Raw genomic sequence first — 15,474 nt, 5'->3', positions numbered from 1 at the left:
TCACAAGGTGTTTCATTACCAAACTCAAGCTTCTGCTCAGGTGTGGCCCTTGGCTTGCAATTAGACATTTCAACCTCTCAAGGATTTTGCTTAATTATCTTCTCTGGTTCATCTTCACAAAGCCATAACCCTGTTTAGATAGATGGATAGAGAGATAGTTGGTGCCAATTTCCTCCCTTGCAGCCAGAGGCTGAATTGCGGAGGAACCAGAGAGGTGAGATCGGACGTCAGCAATACCTAAGAAATATGAAAGTCTACCCAGGTCTTTCATGCGGAATCTCTCCTGCAGCATTTGTTTAGCCTTAGACATCAGAACCATGTCACTTGCTGCAACAATCATGTCGTCGACCCAAACAAGTATTACAACCATTTTACTCCCAAACTGTTTAGTTTACATACAGTTGTCAACTGGACTCTGAACAAACTGGTTATCTAGTAGGAAACAGTGTAATACATTGTTCCAATTTCTACCTGATTGCTTCAATCCGTACAGGGATCTGTGTCACTTATACACAAGTCTCCCATTAGAACTACTAGGGGCTTCAAAGCCTTCAGCTTGGTCCGTATATATCTCACAATCAATGGAAGCATTTAGGTCTGCCGTTTTGACATCTGGTGTAGAATTAAATCGTGTTGTGCTGCTATTTGCAAGAGAGCACGTCCTGATGTGAGATTTGCTGTAGGGGCAAGTGTTTCCTGATAATCTACGCCTCTCACTTGACTATAGCCCTTAGCAACATACCTAGCCTTGTACGTTTTAGCACCATCAGAACCTTCTTTGATAGTGTACACCTGACAGCCCCCTGCTAAATTCCTACGCTCTGGCAGGGTGGTTAGAATAAATGTCTCATTCTCGATAAGAGAATCCATCTCTTCTCTCATTGCTGCGTTCCAATTTCTCACTCTGGAGATTCAATTGCTTCTTGGTATGTCTGGGGAAAGGCTGAAACCTTATAACAATAATTAACACTAGATAATACCTGGTCACTCTCAGCAATAACCTCATCCAGATCAGTAACATATTCATGCATGCATGCACTGGAAAAGTTGAAAATTTACAGAGTATGTAAATAACATGTAAATAATCAAAAAGACTCTAAAGAATAATTTACATGATTTTTCCCCTTTTACATGTTTTGGAGGTTTCATGTAAATAACATGTAAATATTTTAAGTGAAACATGTAAATGATGAAGAAAACACTGTCAATGTTTCAAAGCAAAGGGCTAAGATCATGTAAATAACATGTAAACTGTTCCTGCAAATACTGTAAATAGCCTGTAAATTTCTTGTGATTCAACCTGGAAACCCGTAAATAACATGTAATTTTAATACGGGGAGGGTGCCATAATACTGTAAATAACATGTAAATAAAAAGGGGGAGGCTGTAAACAACATGTAAATAAAAAAAGAGAGGCTGTAAATAACATGGAAAATGAACACAGGAGCCTGTAAATAACATGTAAATCGAGAAAGGGAGCCTGTAAATAACATGTAAATTGAAAAAGGGAGCCTGCAAATAACATGTAAATCGAAAAAGGGAGCCTGCAAATAACATGTAAATCGAAAAAGGGAGCCTGTAAATAACATGTAAATCGAAGAAGGGAGCCTGTAAATAACATGTAAGTCGAAAAAGGGAGCCTGTAAATAACATGTAAATCGAAGAAGGGAGCCTGTAAATAACATGGAAATGGAAAAAGGGAGCCTGTAAATAACATGGAAATGGAAAAAGGGAGCCTGTAAATAACATGGAAATGGAAAAAGGGAACCTGTAAATAACATGTAAATTGAAAAGGGGAGCCTGTAAATAACCTGTAAATTGAAAAAGGGAGCCTGCAAATAACCTGTAAATTGAAAAAGGGAGCCTGTAAATAACCCGGAAATCGAAAAAGGGAGCCTGTAAATAACATGGAAATTGAAAAAGGGAGGCAGAAACCCTGTACGATAAATGACTTGTAAATAATAACTTGAAGAAAAATGCATGGAATGTACTGTTTTATTGTAATCAAATCTGTTGACCTTAATTATAATAGTATAAAATATGCAAATTTATACAGAATCAGAAGTTTATTGCAATCAGAACAAACTCAGTAAAATTCAAATAGTTTTTATATGCCATGAATAAGGTTTACAATGTATACATTGCAACAAATAAAACATGTTTTCTTTTCTATCTATCCATAACAAGACGACTTAACTGTAATTTTGTGCATGGCCAAAATATTTTAAAATACCATGACTGAGCTCCTTTAACTGAATTCAAGCACTTTTCAAGAAGACTACTAAAATTCAAGACCTTTTCAAGATTGTGCGAAACCATGTCATATTCAGCTCTATTTAATTCATAAATAATAAAATGATTAAGAACTATACTGTTGTCAGCTACAACTAGTAAAAATTTTGCAATTTAGGTGTATTACTAAATTAAAATTGTTTGCGAATGGATACCTGTCTTAAATATATACTAAATCCACAAAGTCAAATCTAACATAATGATAATACCTTTATCACAAAATGCATGAATAAACTGTTTTTTCTCACTAAGTAATTAATGTAGGATTAAATTAGCCTTAATAATGAAAAATGGGGGAGGCACGATGGCCTCGTAGTTACATGTAGTGTGCTCAACTCCTGATCGAGCGATCTGGGTTCAAGCTCTAGGCGGATACATTCTGTTGTGTTGTTGGGCAACACACTTTACTCTCAGTGCCTCTCCACCCAGGTGTATAAGTGGGTAGCAGTGAATTTAATGGTGGGGTAACCCTGCAATGGACTGGCATCTCATCCAGGGGGAGTAGAAATAGTCCTAGTCGTTTCCTGCTACAGAAAGCGGGATAAGCTCCAGTCTGTTGGGCTACGTGGCTCGTATGCAGACTTTACCTTTACCTTATTATGAAAATTACTGCAATGTAAGTGTGAAGTATTGATCAACTTTTTTCATAGAGTGAATTGTTCTTTTGAAATAACAGAAAATAGGGAGAAAAAACATTTACCACAAGATAAAGATTGACATTTTAAATTCATCATAAAAACATTCATGCCAAAGGAATACTACATTGCATAACATAAAACAAGGCTTCTGATATCTTTAAGGCTATGTTTACAAAGTCACAGTTTCCTTCTTTTTCCAAAACTGTACAGAATCCAAACAGTACAAACATTTTGGACCCCTGACAAAACATTCACTGTAAACAATATTCAAAATTTTACCTTTTCTTTTTTGTGATAAAAAAACTGTACTGTAAAAACAAAATTCATAGGGGCCTGTTGAAATTCTAAAGGCCTATCTAGTACCATAGTTCCCATAACACATCATAAGTTAATAAATTATTGTTCTGGCACTACATGTATGTAAACATCGCCTTTTCTTTTTATGATGAAATCTTATAGCTGCTGTATTGAACAATAAGTATCAACCTAGCAATCTAAGATATTTAAATTTGATGCTAATTCACTAACACAGGTACAGTGTAAGTGATACTTCAAAGCATTAAAAAATAATGTTTAAAGTGGTTGAATTTATGCCAGAAAGCTGCCAGAGCATATCAAAGTGTTGAAGGTCACCATGTTAGACTGTAATGCACCAGGGGCCCATTTCTCGAAGGCCCCAAAAAGTTTTCGCACCCAGAAAGCCATACCAAAATCTGAAATCTTATGCTTACAGAGCTATTTTAATCGCTTATTCTCAATATGAACAGAGGTTTCCTTCACACAAGAAGTTTCAGGCACATACAGCTCTTAGTTTTTAGACACAGCTCAATTAAAGATGGCTTTGTGGGCCCGAAAAGTTTCCAGGGCCTTCAAGAAATGGGCCTTGGACCCCTTATAGAGTCATAAGTACTGTAGACTTCTCAGTGGCTGATATTTTCCCGATCAAGCATCAATGCCAAGGAGTATGCATGTATTGACCACTCTCAATTTTACTTCATCCTACAAGTAACATAAAACATTTCGTTAAATAAGATAAGCTATGTCTGAGTATGAATCAGCAAATTCTGTGTATGATATCAATCAGTGAATTTTACATTGGAGTTATTATTTTGTTTCTTATCATTCGAATGTATACTGTGACCTTTAAAATCGGACTGTAGCCGGTCATGTTGACTGGCCAAAGCAATTTTAGCTCGGTCACGTCTTGTTTCTGACCGGTCAGGATATTTATGCAAAAATCAAGTACATGTAATGTGAGCCAAATTAAACCCACAAATATAGTTTGTTTGTTCCAGTCACTGCTAGACCGTTTAAAAATTGGCTTAATATTTTTCCGAACGGATTTAACCCCAGTCACTCGAATGGCATTCCTATCGATCTTGAATGCATGACAAACAGCAAACGAATGGTCTTTAGCCGTTTGAACAGATACATGTATGCATTGGTGTATGTTTTCATTAGAGGTCATAATAAAAAAGAGATTAAAAACTCTCAGATTTACAGTTAGGGATTTGATTGTTTATTCAAGAATGAACAACGTGACCGTCTCAACATGACATGACTGGTCAACATGGCCGACGAGTGAAGTTTTTGGCCAGTCAAGTCACCATTCTGGCCAGACATTGCCCATTGACCGGCCATTATTTTGAGCCCTGAATATTCATCAATGAAACAGATCTTACATCTACATCTGTAGCTACTGTGTGAGAAAAACTTTGCATCTCTGATTGGAAGGCACTGAATGTCAGAGGATGTGGAAGAACTAAACTCAAAATGTGTGGCAGTAAATATTCAATGTTCACTATCTTCTACATTGTAATATTCATGCACAATAAATCAAACTCCTATCAAACAATGTTTAAATAATAAGTCAAGTTATTTGCAGGCACAATTTGATTGTTTCTTACACGCACTTATGCTCTATTGGTGGACAAAGGGACAGCTGATGTCATAAATGTTTGTTTTTGTTTCTTTGTTATGTATTACGAAGCAGATAGATTCTACATTGTCGCGCATCTGTTCAGTAATAGATCACAGAAGACATCAAAATGTGGTAAGAACATCAGTGACACACACCTGAAAAATTCACAGATTCTGTGACACACTCTGGTAATGGCTTATGTGAATATTTTTTGTTTTTACCACATTTTGGTGGTATGTGTGATCTACTCAGGGCAGGAAGAAACCAGGTCTGATTTCCTCAGCCAAGTAAATTTTGCTCTTGGGCAAGTGAAAATAGAAGTTCAGTGGCCCGGTGGGCAAGTGAAATTACAATGTAGCCTCAGTAGTCTTGTAAGTATGACTAAAAATGCCAGCTTGATAAATGATAATTTCCAGTCATTCCATTTCAAAACTTAAGACCTAAAGATTAGTTAATTATTAGGCTGAAAGCAAGAATTAGTTAGAAATCTGAGCGTACTTCATTCGCATTTGTCCTCTGATTTCCTTACTGGCCACCACACTGGCAACTAATATTTAAATGGGGGCAAGTGAAAACTGAAATTGACTGGCCCACTGGGCAAGTGACTTACAATTTTTTCCTGCCCTGCTACAGATGAATGAACAGATGCATGACACATGAAACCTGCATGTATTAATTTTGGTAAGAGCCCAATTTTGTACAAGTAAAATGTACAGCTGTAACAGGTCTCTAAAATGCTGTCTGGTCATCCCAGGGTAAGGCAATCGATTGAAATTGATCCATAAATTGATATAAATCAATAAATTGAAATTAATGTAAGTGTTATTAGTGCTATCAATCAATTGAAAGAAATTCATACTCACATGCTAGAGAAGTTTCAAGTTATCAATTTGATTTTACCAAATTTATCAGTCATTAGAGAATCAATTGAAAGTTGGCCTCTCTTTGTTAGTTCACATAAACTGTAGAAAAATTGTGTCCCTCAACACAATGTTTGATTGTACCTTTTTTATGTAGATTTCAAAGGCACTACCAAAGACCCCCAAAACATAGTCCCCGATACATGTATGCCAGCAAAATATTCTGTTTACAAGATACAATGTTATGTTTTTATGCAATTGTATTCATGATTTCATATTTCACTTTATATCTTTTGTTCATTTCTTTCTTATTAAATGTTGCTTAAAAGATAAGCTAGTATCAGCAAAATTGATAATGCTTATTGAAAATTTGATCACAATCGATTACTCATGACAAATCCTTTTATTGATTTCTGATATCATTGACTAATTCCTATTGATTGTTATGAAATAATTGATTGACTATACTGTGTCGTCCAAGACAAGTAGATTTTCCTGCCTGGGCAAGATACTCTTCCTTTTTTTTCAAGTCCTGTGTAGTTTTCATGACAGTTTGAGGTACATGTATACCTCTTTATAAAGTATCGTAGCGCTTTTTTTTGTGAAAGAAAATTTCACAACATTTAACTTACTATCAGCACCAGTGGGTGCAATGTCCATGTACAGTTGTGTAGCATATTGTAACTTGCATGTAGGTACAACTGTAGACACTTGAGTAACTTCAGAATACTTACACTAGCATAAGAGAAATTTCTCTACTGAAGATGGCACATTACATTTTAGCTTACTAGCATTCACATCAGAGGGCAACATAACCTTACAAGAGAATGCATCAGAAGGAATCATAAGGTGCATATAAGCCAATAACAAATGTCGCACGCTCTTACTCGGTTATCGAGAACAGATAATAACAGATAATAAAGCCCTTTATGCACAGCAGGTAAACATCCCAAAGTCGATTCCACAAGCAATGTAACTTCTCCTTGATAATGACACATTCACAACCAAAGGCAAAACGAAATGTATACGTATCTTGACGTTACTTTACTCTACTCGTTCAATTTATGCAAAACTTGCTTACCTGTTTTTGTTGTTGCCTGTAATCGCTATCTTCAGCTTCTGGGTAACGGAAAACTTTGCCTTGAAACGGTGCACGATGACGAAGCGAAGGTAGAGTGGATTTTGGCCTGCTAAAACAGAGCTCGAGTTCGATGCAAGCTCCAACGAACTGCCAAACATGGCGGGAGAACCGAGAGGACCTGGTACCTAACATGAAGACCGCTGATTACTGTTTGTTGGAGATCGGGCACTCACAAGGCTGGTATGCTCTTACAAAGGGACTGGGATAACAGTGACGGCAATGAAAGCACAGAACGGTAGAAATCACCAAAAAAAACAAAACAAAACAAAACAAAACAAAAAAACAAAAATGTCATTTTGGGTACCGAAAAAAAGTCAGCTATCATTTTCGGACAGGCGATAAGTCCTAACGTTTTCGGGAAATGGACAAAAAAGCCCTAATAAGTACGAGATACACAAGCTCCTCTAGAATAACCGAACAGATAAATTTCTTTTGCGCAACCTAAAATTAACCTACAGAGCTTTGAAAGTACACCAGATAGCCTAAAACAGCGTTTCAAAGCATTCGAGAGAAAACGGTCGTTGGGCCGGCTGTGTCCCTTATGGTTCCCTGCCTAACCTAACTCGCGTCAGTTCAAACTCGGTCACCGGGGCTCTTTCCGTCTTGAACTCACACAACACGTGACGCTTTCATGGTCCTTCACGAATAAATACGTACGTGTCCGAGAATTAATTTTTCTCTCATCTAGAGACGTAAGCTTGGGACGCCTGCATGTGCAGTAACAATTCTAGTTTTATTTTGTGGTTGTGGATGCGCGGAAAGTTCACAAGAAGACAGCTTAGTGCGGTGTCGATCAATGCAGCGATTTAGTTTGGTGCATACCTTCTAAACCAACTTAAATTTAAAGCACACTATAGCACACACTTGGATTTTAGAGAAGTTCAAATGCTTCAACGTAAAAGGCACCTTAATGGAGGCTTCACGGTAGGTTTACGGAGCTTTAGGGCGGTGTTACATTTTAACTTTACGCGCCTTTAAAAGGTCCCATTTATATGTTCTCGGTTACCCGAGACAACCCTTCCTCTCTCTCCCCCCCGTCCCCCCAAGTTTAACCTGACCGGGGTAACTTTTCATTTATTTCTTTGCAAAATCCAACCAACCGTTTACAAGAAGATAGCGAACCTGTCGGTAACTTGGAATTTACATCATTTCAACAGTCTCCGTTGGTTGAACCGTTACACCAGAGTTATATTAAATAAGCCCACTATTCAGCTACATGGTTTTTGCAGGGTTTAGGCAGGCCTTCTCTTAAATTTAGATCTTTTTTTTTTCTAAGTCTCCATTTTACATTAACGTGGTCTTAACAGTTTTTCGAAAAGCCCCCATTATCTCATTTAAATTGTTTTCACAGCCTTTGCAAGGTCCCCCTTTTTAATTTACATGTTTTTAACAGGCTATTTACAGCCCCCCACTGCACCCGTGCAACTTCTAGGTTTTCCATTTACACGGTTTTTACATGTTTCTTACAGGCTCCCTTTCTTTCATTTACATTATTTATACATGTTTCTTACAGGCCCCCTTTTTTTTATTTACATGGTTTTTATATGTTTCTTACAGGCCCCATTTTTTCATTGACATGGTTTTTACATGTTTCTTACAGGCCCCCTTTCTTCATTTACATGGTTTTTAAATGTTTCTTACAGGCCCCCTTTTTTCATTTACATGGTTTTTACATGTTTCTTACAGGCCCCCTTTTTTCATTTACATGGTTTTTACATGTTTCTTACAGGCCCCCTTTTTTCATTTACATGGTTTTTACATGTTTCTTACAGGCCCCCTTTTTTCATTTACATGGTTTTTACATGTTTCTTACAGGCCCCCTTTTTTCATTTACATGGTTTTTACAGGGTTACAAACATAACCTTTCCAGACTTTTTACAGCATTCGCTTGAATTATTTACACGTTTCTTACATGGTTTAGCAAAGCAATTTACATGTTTTTTACAAAGGCAGATACTGTAAAAGTGCGTAAAATATTTTACAGGTTTTTACATGTTCTTCAAATGATCATTGTCGACAAAGACAATGTAAATCACTATTTACAGAACATTTACATGCTGTGCTAAAAGCTGTAAATTTCCTGTAAATTTATTTTACAAAACCCTAACATGTAAATTGTAATTTACAAAGAATGTAAATCAATATTTACATGCTGTAAATTAAAACTGACATGTCCATGTAAATTTTCAACTTTTCCAGATCATTAAGGTATGCTGGGCGTCTCCTCTCCCTTGTGGGGTATCTCACACCTAGCCACAGATTGAGAGTTCCCATCAGTTTTGTCTCCAGTCACACGCTTCTCAGCCTGTTCACCTGAGACTTTCTCCGACCTATCAAAATCAGATGCACTACACATATCTGGGTTAGTGTTCTCAGCCCGTTCGCCTGAGATTTCCTCTGACCTGTTAACACCAGATGCACTACACTTAGCAGGGCTTGTGTCCTCAACATGTTTGCCTGAGACTTTGTTAGACCTGTTAACACCAGATGCAATACACATATCGGGGTAAGTGCCACGTCGTAACAACATGAAATCGTCTTCATCACATGACATACTTCCTGTTTGAGTGTGTTTCCCATTAACTTTTTTCGAAGGGAATTTTACTACCCTGAGCTTCATTACCTTACCAATCTCTGGGAAATACACAAGGTAAACGGGGTTTAGCTTGTCGTATCTCAGAAAAATCCCTTTGGTACACCTATGGTCTAGCTTCTTTTCCTCCTGCTTGTAGGCATAACATTCAGACCCGAAAGCTCTCATGTTGGACAAGTTAGGTCTCCGACCTGTGAGAGCACAATAAGGTGCTTGCTTTAAGGGATTGTTATAGCACCTACTGCGAGTGTATGCTGCTGCCATAACAGCATATGGCCAGAACACCTTAGCTAAACTGGCCTGTATGAGCAGGCATCTCCCCATTTCAAATAGGGTTCTCTAGTGCCGCTCGGCTGTGTCGTTCTGATGTGGTAAATTGGGGGCAGAGGTATCAAGCGTTATGTGATTTCTCCTGCGAAGTGCCTCAAAATTGACAGAAGTAAACTCATCACCATTGTCAGATCTCATACATTTCGCCTTACTATAAGGGGCTGAATCTGCCAAAAATCTTTCTGTAACAGCCACTGTGTCACTCTGGTTCCTCAGAAAGTAGACAAAAACTGCACCTGAAAAATCATCTGTAAAGGCCAAACAATATTTAAAGCCTTGCTTAGAGGCTGGATCAACAGGTCTAGCGAGGTCAGTATGAACTAACTCTAGCGGGCAGTTGCTCATGCATTAGGCTTTCTATTCCTATTCTGTGAGTTTTCCTAGTATACATACATTACAATCATCAGGTTTGCTAGAACTCTTATGGCTAACCTTCATACCATCTACAAGATGCTATAGTTTCTTAATGTCATCATAATTACAGTGTCCTAGGATTTGGTGCCACTCATTCATAGAGCGTACACAGCTTACGGAATCAGAGTCCCCGATGTTATCATATGTGTTCAAATAATACAATCTGCCATGCTTCTCAATGACAAACTTTGTGCCATCCTTGTACGTCAGCTCAGCAGAATCTGGCAGGAAAGTCACACTGGAAACCCTCTCTGTTGCAGCTTGAACTGAGAATATGTCCTGAGAGTAAGATTTTATGAACAAAGCATTTCGCAAAGTTACCTTCACAGATGTTCCAGACAAATCGACGACTGTAAAATCAACATCTCCTCTTTTTAGGGCAACATTTTTTGCTCGAGTTCCATTTGCTAAATCAATGAAGTGCTTGTCTGGTTTAAATGTGTCATCAAACTTTGTAAACTTAGACAAATCAGTAATAATATGCGCAGTTGCACCGCAATGAACTAATAGGGTGTTTGACTTTCCAGATGTAGGCTTACCAGAGACATTCTCATCCACATGGGCTTTAGTCTCAAAAACAAATGCGTGGTCAATGTCCTGGTCTGTTTTCTCATGCGAAATCACACGTGGTTACCCAGTCCCAGCGGAATGGGCTCGTATAATCTGCAACGCCTTTCTTCCATCGTCAATTGCATCTCTTATTACCAGCGCTAGGCTTTTGTCATCTAGGAACTGAATTAGTTCGGCAAACGCCTCCTCGTTTTTGCTGGCATTAGCCTCCTCATCCCAGCTCTCGGACACGAGAGCGTCCTTCAACTTTTGCAATCTAAGGTAGCCAAGAAATTTGACCTCTCATTGCTCGTATATTCGCTCATCCCCATCGAAAATTAATCCTCCAAATCTTCCAGGAACATCTCGTCTGGGCCCAAAACCTGTTGAATTTACTTCCTCTGTCATGATGGGGTGGGATTTTAAAGGTTTAAAGATCGCACTCAGAACACATGAGTCAGTTACGTTAGACCCAAAAGAACAAGATCTGGGCATTTTTATTACTATCACTTCTTTACCACATGTATGAGGTCACATTCTGTAACAGGTTGGCGCGGTAGCGATACCACTCTATTTCTACCTGACCTTGAAGACTGGTCTTCAAAAAGGTGCCGTACACAACTTATTGGAAGAGGTTGACATTCTGTCAGGCTTGGCGTCTGTCTTTACAATGGCAATAATTTCAGTCGAAAGATTGTTCGCCATTGACTGGCCTCTGCTGCATCGCGCCTTACAGAAACAAGCTTATTTTGGTTTTGTTGCTCTTGGCTGGTTTTCTGCCCTAACAATATCGATGATTAATTTGCTTTATCGTTACAAAATAGTCCCCTACTTTGCCAAGCCGGACATTGTTCTCACCACTTTGATGACATCGTTTGTAATAACATGTACTGCATATGTCGCGCTGTAGATAAAAGCTCGCTTTCGAGACCGAAGAGGCTTAAGTCGAGAACCCGACAGGAGGCTTGCAAAGACGTTATGTCTTGTAACCGGAGCATTTGTTTTAACATGGTTGCCTTTTCAGAGCCTCCTTTACGTTGTTCACTTTTGCCTAACATGCCCGTTGCCTTCACAAAATGCAGTCAACTTCATTAAGCTCTTGCAGTATTGCAATTTATTCATGAATACTGTTCTTTACTCGCTGAGAATGCCCGGGTTTCGGAAAGCAATTTCGGAGATCTTTAACTGTAGGTATGGTTCAATTAAGGACGAAATCCCCCTGAAAAATATACGAGGAGAAACTGAACACATTTAGCGGAATCCTGGGTTCATATTCTTCACTGAATGTTCGTCTTTGCATGGGAACGGAAAATGTTGTCTCCTCAGGGTTAAATTCTTCAAGTCTTAGGCGAAAGTGTCTTGGTATTAGAGGTTCCGGGACAAGTTCAAGCCGCCGAACCTATGTTGGTGTATCAGTGGTTTAAACTTCTTGCCTGGCCTGCACTGCAAGGGTACCAAATGACGATTTCACCGGCGGTAATTTCCACTTTGCGAGGGACGTTCGTGTGGAAACACGTGCACTAGCACTAAGTCAAGTTCCGATGGAAATTAAGGGAATGCAAAGTTCGCTAAATCACGCCAGGAGAATTTTCAGTTTGATAAATAATGGTAATTGTTTTTCTCCGCACCTATATTATGGAACAGTACCGGATTCTGTTAACAATACAACATCTCTTTCGTCTTTTAAATCTGCCCTCAAAACATTATTGTTTCGGAAATCTTACTTTTGATTTATTCTATTTTATGAGGAACTGTATTTTAATTAATTGTTTCATTTATTTTATTTATTACTGTTATTAGAATTATTTTAAAGGATTTAACTAATTTTTTTTATAGCAATATAAACGCATTGAGTTTTTTAAATGCACCCAAGAAGCTTATTATTATTATTATTATTATTATTATTATTATTATTATTACTTGAACAATGGGGAGTGCAATTTGGTCTGACATTATACCCGTGATTCAGAGATAAAGTTGATCTCCGCGTTTATTTAAACAAACCTTGACTAAGCAATTTCTAAGTTCTTATGCTTAAACCTAGCTTAGTATTTTTTTTCTTAAAGTTACTATCGCTCTTAATCAGGAGCCATAATCGGGGACGGAGACCGTAAGCGCGCGCCATTTCTAGTATTGGGGTTTTCCCCATGATATGGGACAATAATTCTATTTTTAGAACAAATTGCACCATCGCCTGCGGCACACGCACGTACATGCTGCGAGGATTTTTGCGGATGTCGCGCGGGGGAAATGGCGTCCGAAATTCCCGAAATTTTTCATGTTTTTCAGTTGGCCCACAACTCAACGCGTTTACGTCTGTTGGAATTTTGCTTAAGTATTTTCGTCGTAAGCTGCTCCAGTTTGAGTGAAGTAAGACAGTGTCTAATTTAGGTATGTTCCGCTGTAAGCTTATATATATCGCTGACCAAGTTGTGTTCCGACGGATGCTTCTTTTACATGAGCTGTACATTACTCCACTTTAAATTTCACATATGTTGAAGGTTAACAGCTTTTCCATTACACAGCAAAAAACTAGCTGGATATATTTAGATATAGCAGAGCTTCAGAATTTCATAGTTTCCTAGCTCTTCTTGCCACACGCTTGCGAGGAATTTGTCAGTCTATCGCGACCGAAAAGTAAAACAAAATAATTGCTAGTTTGAGCTTCGCTTGAATTGTAAGCAACGCTTGATGTTTCATCAAGGCCCAATAACTTTACGTCCGTAGATAACGCTCAGTTGTATTCGTGTAAAAATCCAGTAAATTCTCTGTTTGTCGATGAATGAGAGCGCCCGCCGATGCGTGTTTTGTACAGTCAGTAAACATGACAAATTGTACTTCCGCCGCACTTTCGTGTGAAAGCGCACATCGAACTCAAACAATAACTCTATAGTTTTTAGATATGTTTGAGATTGATAAATGTTTGAGAACATATTAAAAGCTAAGCTGAAAATATTTGAATAAGGCAGAAACAATCAGCAAAGTTGTGATGACGCTTTCTTTAATCAACTTGGAATAACGATTTCGATTTTGTTGATCGAGTTACCAAAACTCCTTGTCTATTTTCATTTTCGTAGTGTAAAACTTCACTATGCTTATGTTGAAGAAAGACATATGATGTTAGTAGCCTTTTTTGCGTTCGTGAAATTTGTTACAGCATCTCAGCATCTCTTTGTCAAGATTTGTTGACAATTGAAAACACCGACTCGGACTTGAAAGTGCACGAGCTGCACTATGCAAATGAGCAGCTTTTTATTTAAATACTTCTCATTATATCAGTATTAGGTATTTTTATTGGTATTTTAAAGCTGACGAATTTTGTACCGTGGATAAATAAGGATTCTCTATCTAGCTAGCAAATTGTACGCGTCAGACTTTCCTTTCAAAAACTTTTGCAAACTCACCAAACAAGCAGAAACAATTAGAAACCATCAAAACAGGTTTTTGTTATGATGAACCATTGTCTGAGAAACTCACAAATTAACTCGATACCAGAGTAGAGAGTTTTCTTGCTATATTCTTAAGTAAGAACAAACGCAAAAACATACGCGTAAGCTTACAACTAGCGTGAGCAGATCTTATTATTCATTCCCAGCGCGAGATTGAAGTCTTGTTTTCGACCCTGAAAAACCCACCTTTTCCGTTAGCTTAGAGCATAAAACTACATTTATAACATAACTAAAGCAAAGCGCGCGCTCCGATTGGTTAATTTAGCGTCTACTATTTGCCCATGGGTGTACGCTGCTGACGTGTGTGCTAATGTTTACAAAGCAAATCTTTTGACAGACATTGTTTCCAAAGTAATGGCCGACGTTCTTCTGCCAGAAATGCGAAACTGTCTTCACAGTTGTCTGAAGATGAAACTTTATCAAGTTACTGGTGTGCAGTCGGTTGTCATCAATGAATTTTCGCGCGCTTGTTTTCTCTTGTCATGTAAGACTACACGAACATTTTTTTGTGATGTAGCTCAATAAAAGGGCTTCTGTTGTTCCAATGTCTCAATGTTATGTTTTAAAACAAATGGTAAACGCCATAGCGTGCACTATTGAGTTATGGATGCACTTGGGAGGTTTGCTAAGCACTCAATAAGCTAGAGTCGCACTCGGGTATCGCCTCGTGCGACTCTTACGCTTCTTTCGTGCTTAGCAACCTCCCGCGTGCATCCATAACTCAATAGTGCACGCTATGGCGTTTACCATTTGTTAAATAAGCGCCCTGGTTCGTATTCCCTGCCTTATTCCCTGTCTTCCCTGTCATCGCGGTGAAAAATACGCAAGAGAATCTCTTAACTCTCACCATTTGATCACGCAACGTGACAACATCCACGCGAGAGCCCCCGACATGTGCGTGAATCAGCGCGGATATATGACGTCAGGATGGCGCAATTTGTTCTAAAAATAGAAAAATTGTCCCATATCATAGGTGCGCGCGAATCCCGAGACTTACGGTCTCCGTCCCCGATTATGGTTCCTGTCTTAATAAAACAACGCTCTGTCTATAACTGGTACTGTTACTACTTATATATATATTTGTTATATTTATATCTATCTATCTATCTATCTATCTATCTATCTATATATATATATATATATATATATATATATATATATATAGGCAGAATAATGTGGTTTTCCAAACGGTGACTTCCAGTAGAAGGATCAAAAGATACCGTGCTTCAATGTGAATTTTAGTTAAGTGTAAGATGAGGCGTCATGAAGCAAACTTCTAACTGTTCC

General features: G+C 38.2%; 2 long non-coding RNA genes across 2 annotated transcripts in view; both read right to left on the bottom strand.

The window, feature by feature from the left end:
• The window catches only part of LOC145500511 (uncharacterized), a 340,504-nt gene that overhangs the window by 134,528 nt on the left and 190,502 nt on the right, over positions 1-15,474 (bottom strand). The gene's annotated exons all lie outside the window — the stretch shown is intronic.
• Positions 1,756-8,894, bottom strand: LOC145499931 (uncharacterized). Its single transcript, XR_014051008.1, has 2 exons — positions 6,793-8,894; positions 1,756-3,929 (listed from the first exon to the last, which is right to left on the bottom strand). It is a non-coding gene; the product is annotated as an uncharacterized LOC145499931 (long non-coding RNA).

This window comes from Orbicella franksi, chromosome 10 (assembly GCF_964199315.1).
Source record: "Orbicella franksi chromosome 10, jaOrbFran1.1, whole genome shotgun sequence".
NCBI classification, from domain to species: domain Eukaryota; kingdom Metazoa; phylum Cnidaria; class Anthozoa; order Scleractinia; family Merulinidae; genus Orbicella; species Orbicella franksi.
This window is presented reverse-complemented; position numbering and strand designations above follow the sequence as displayed.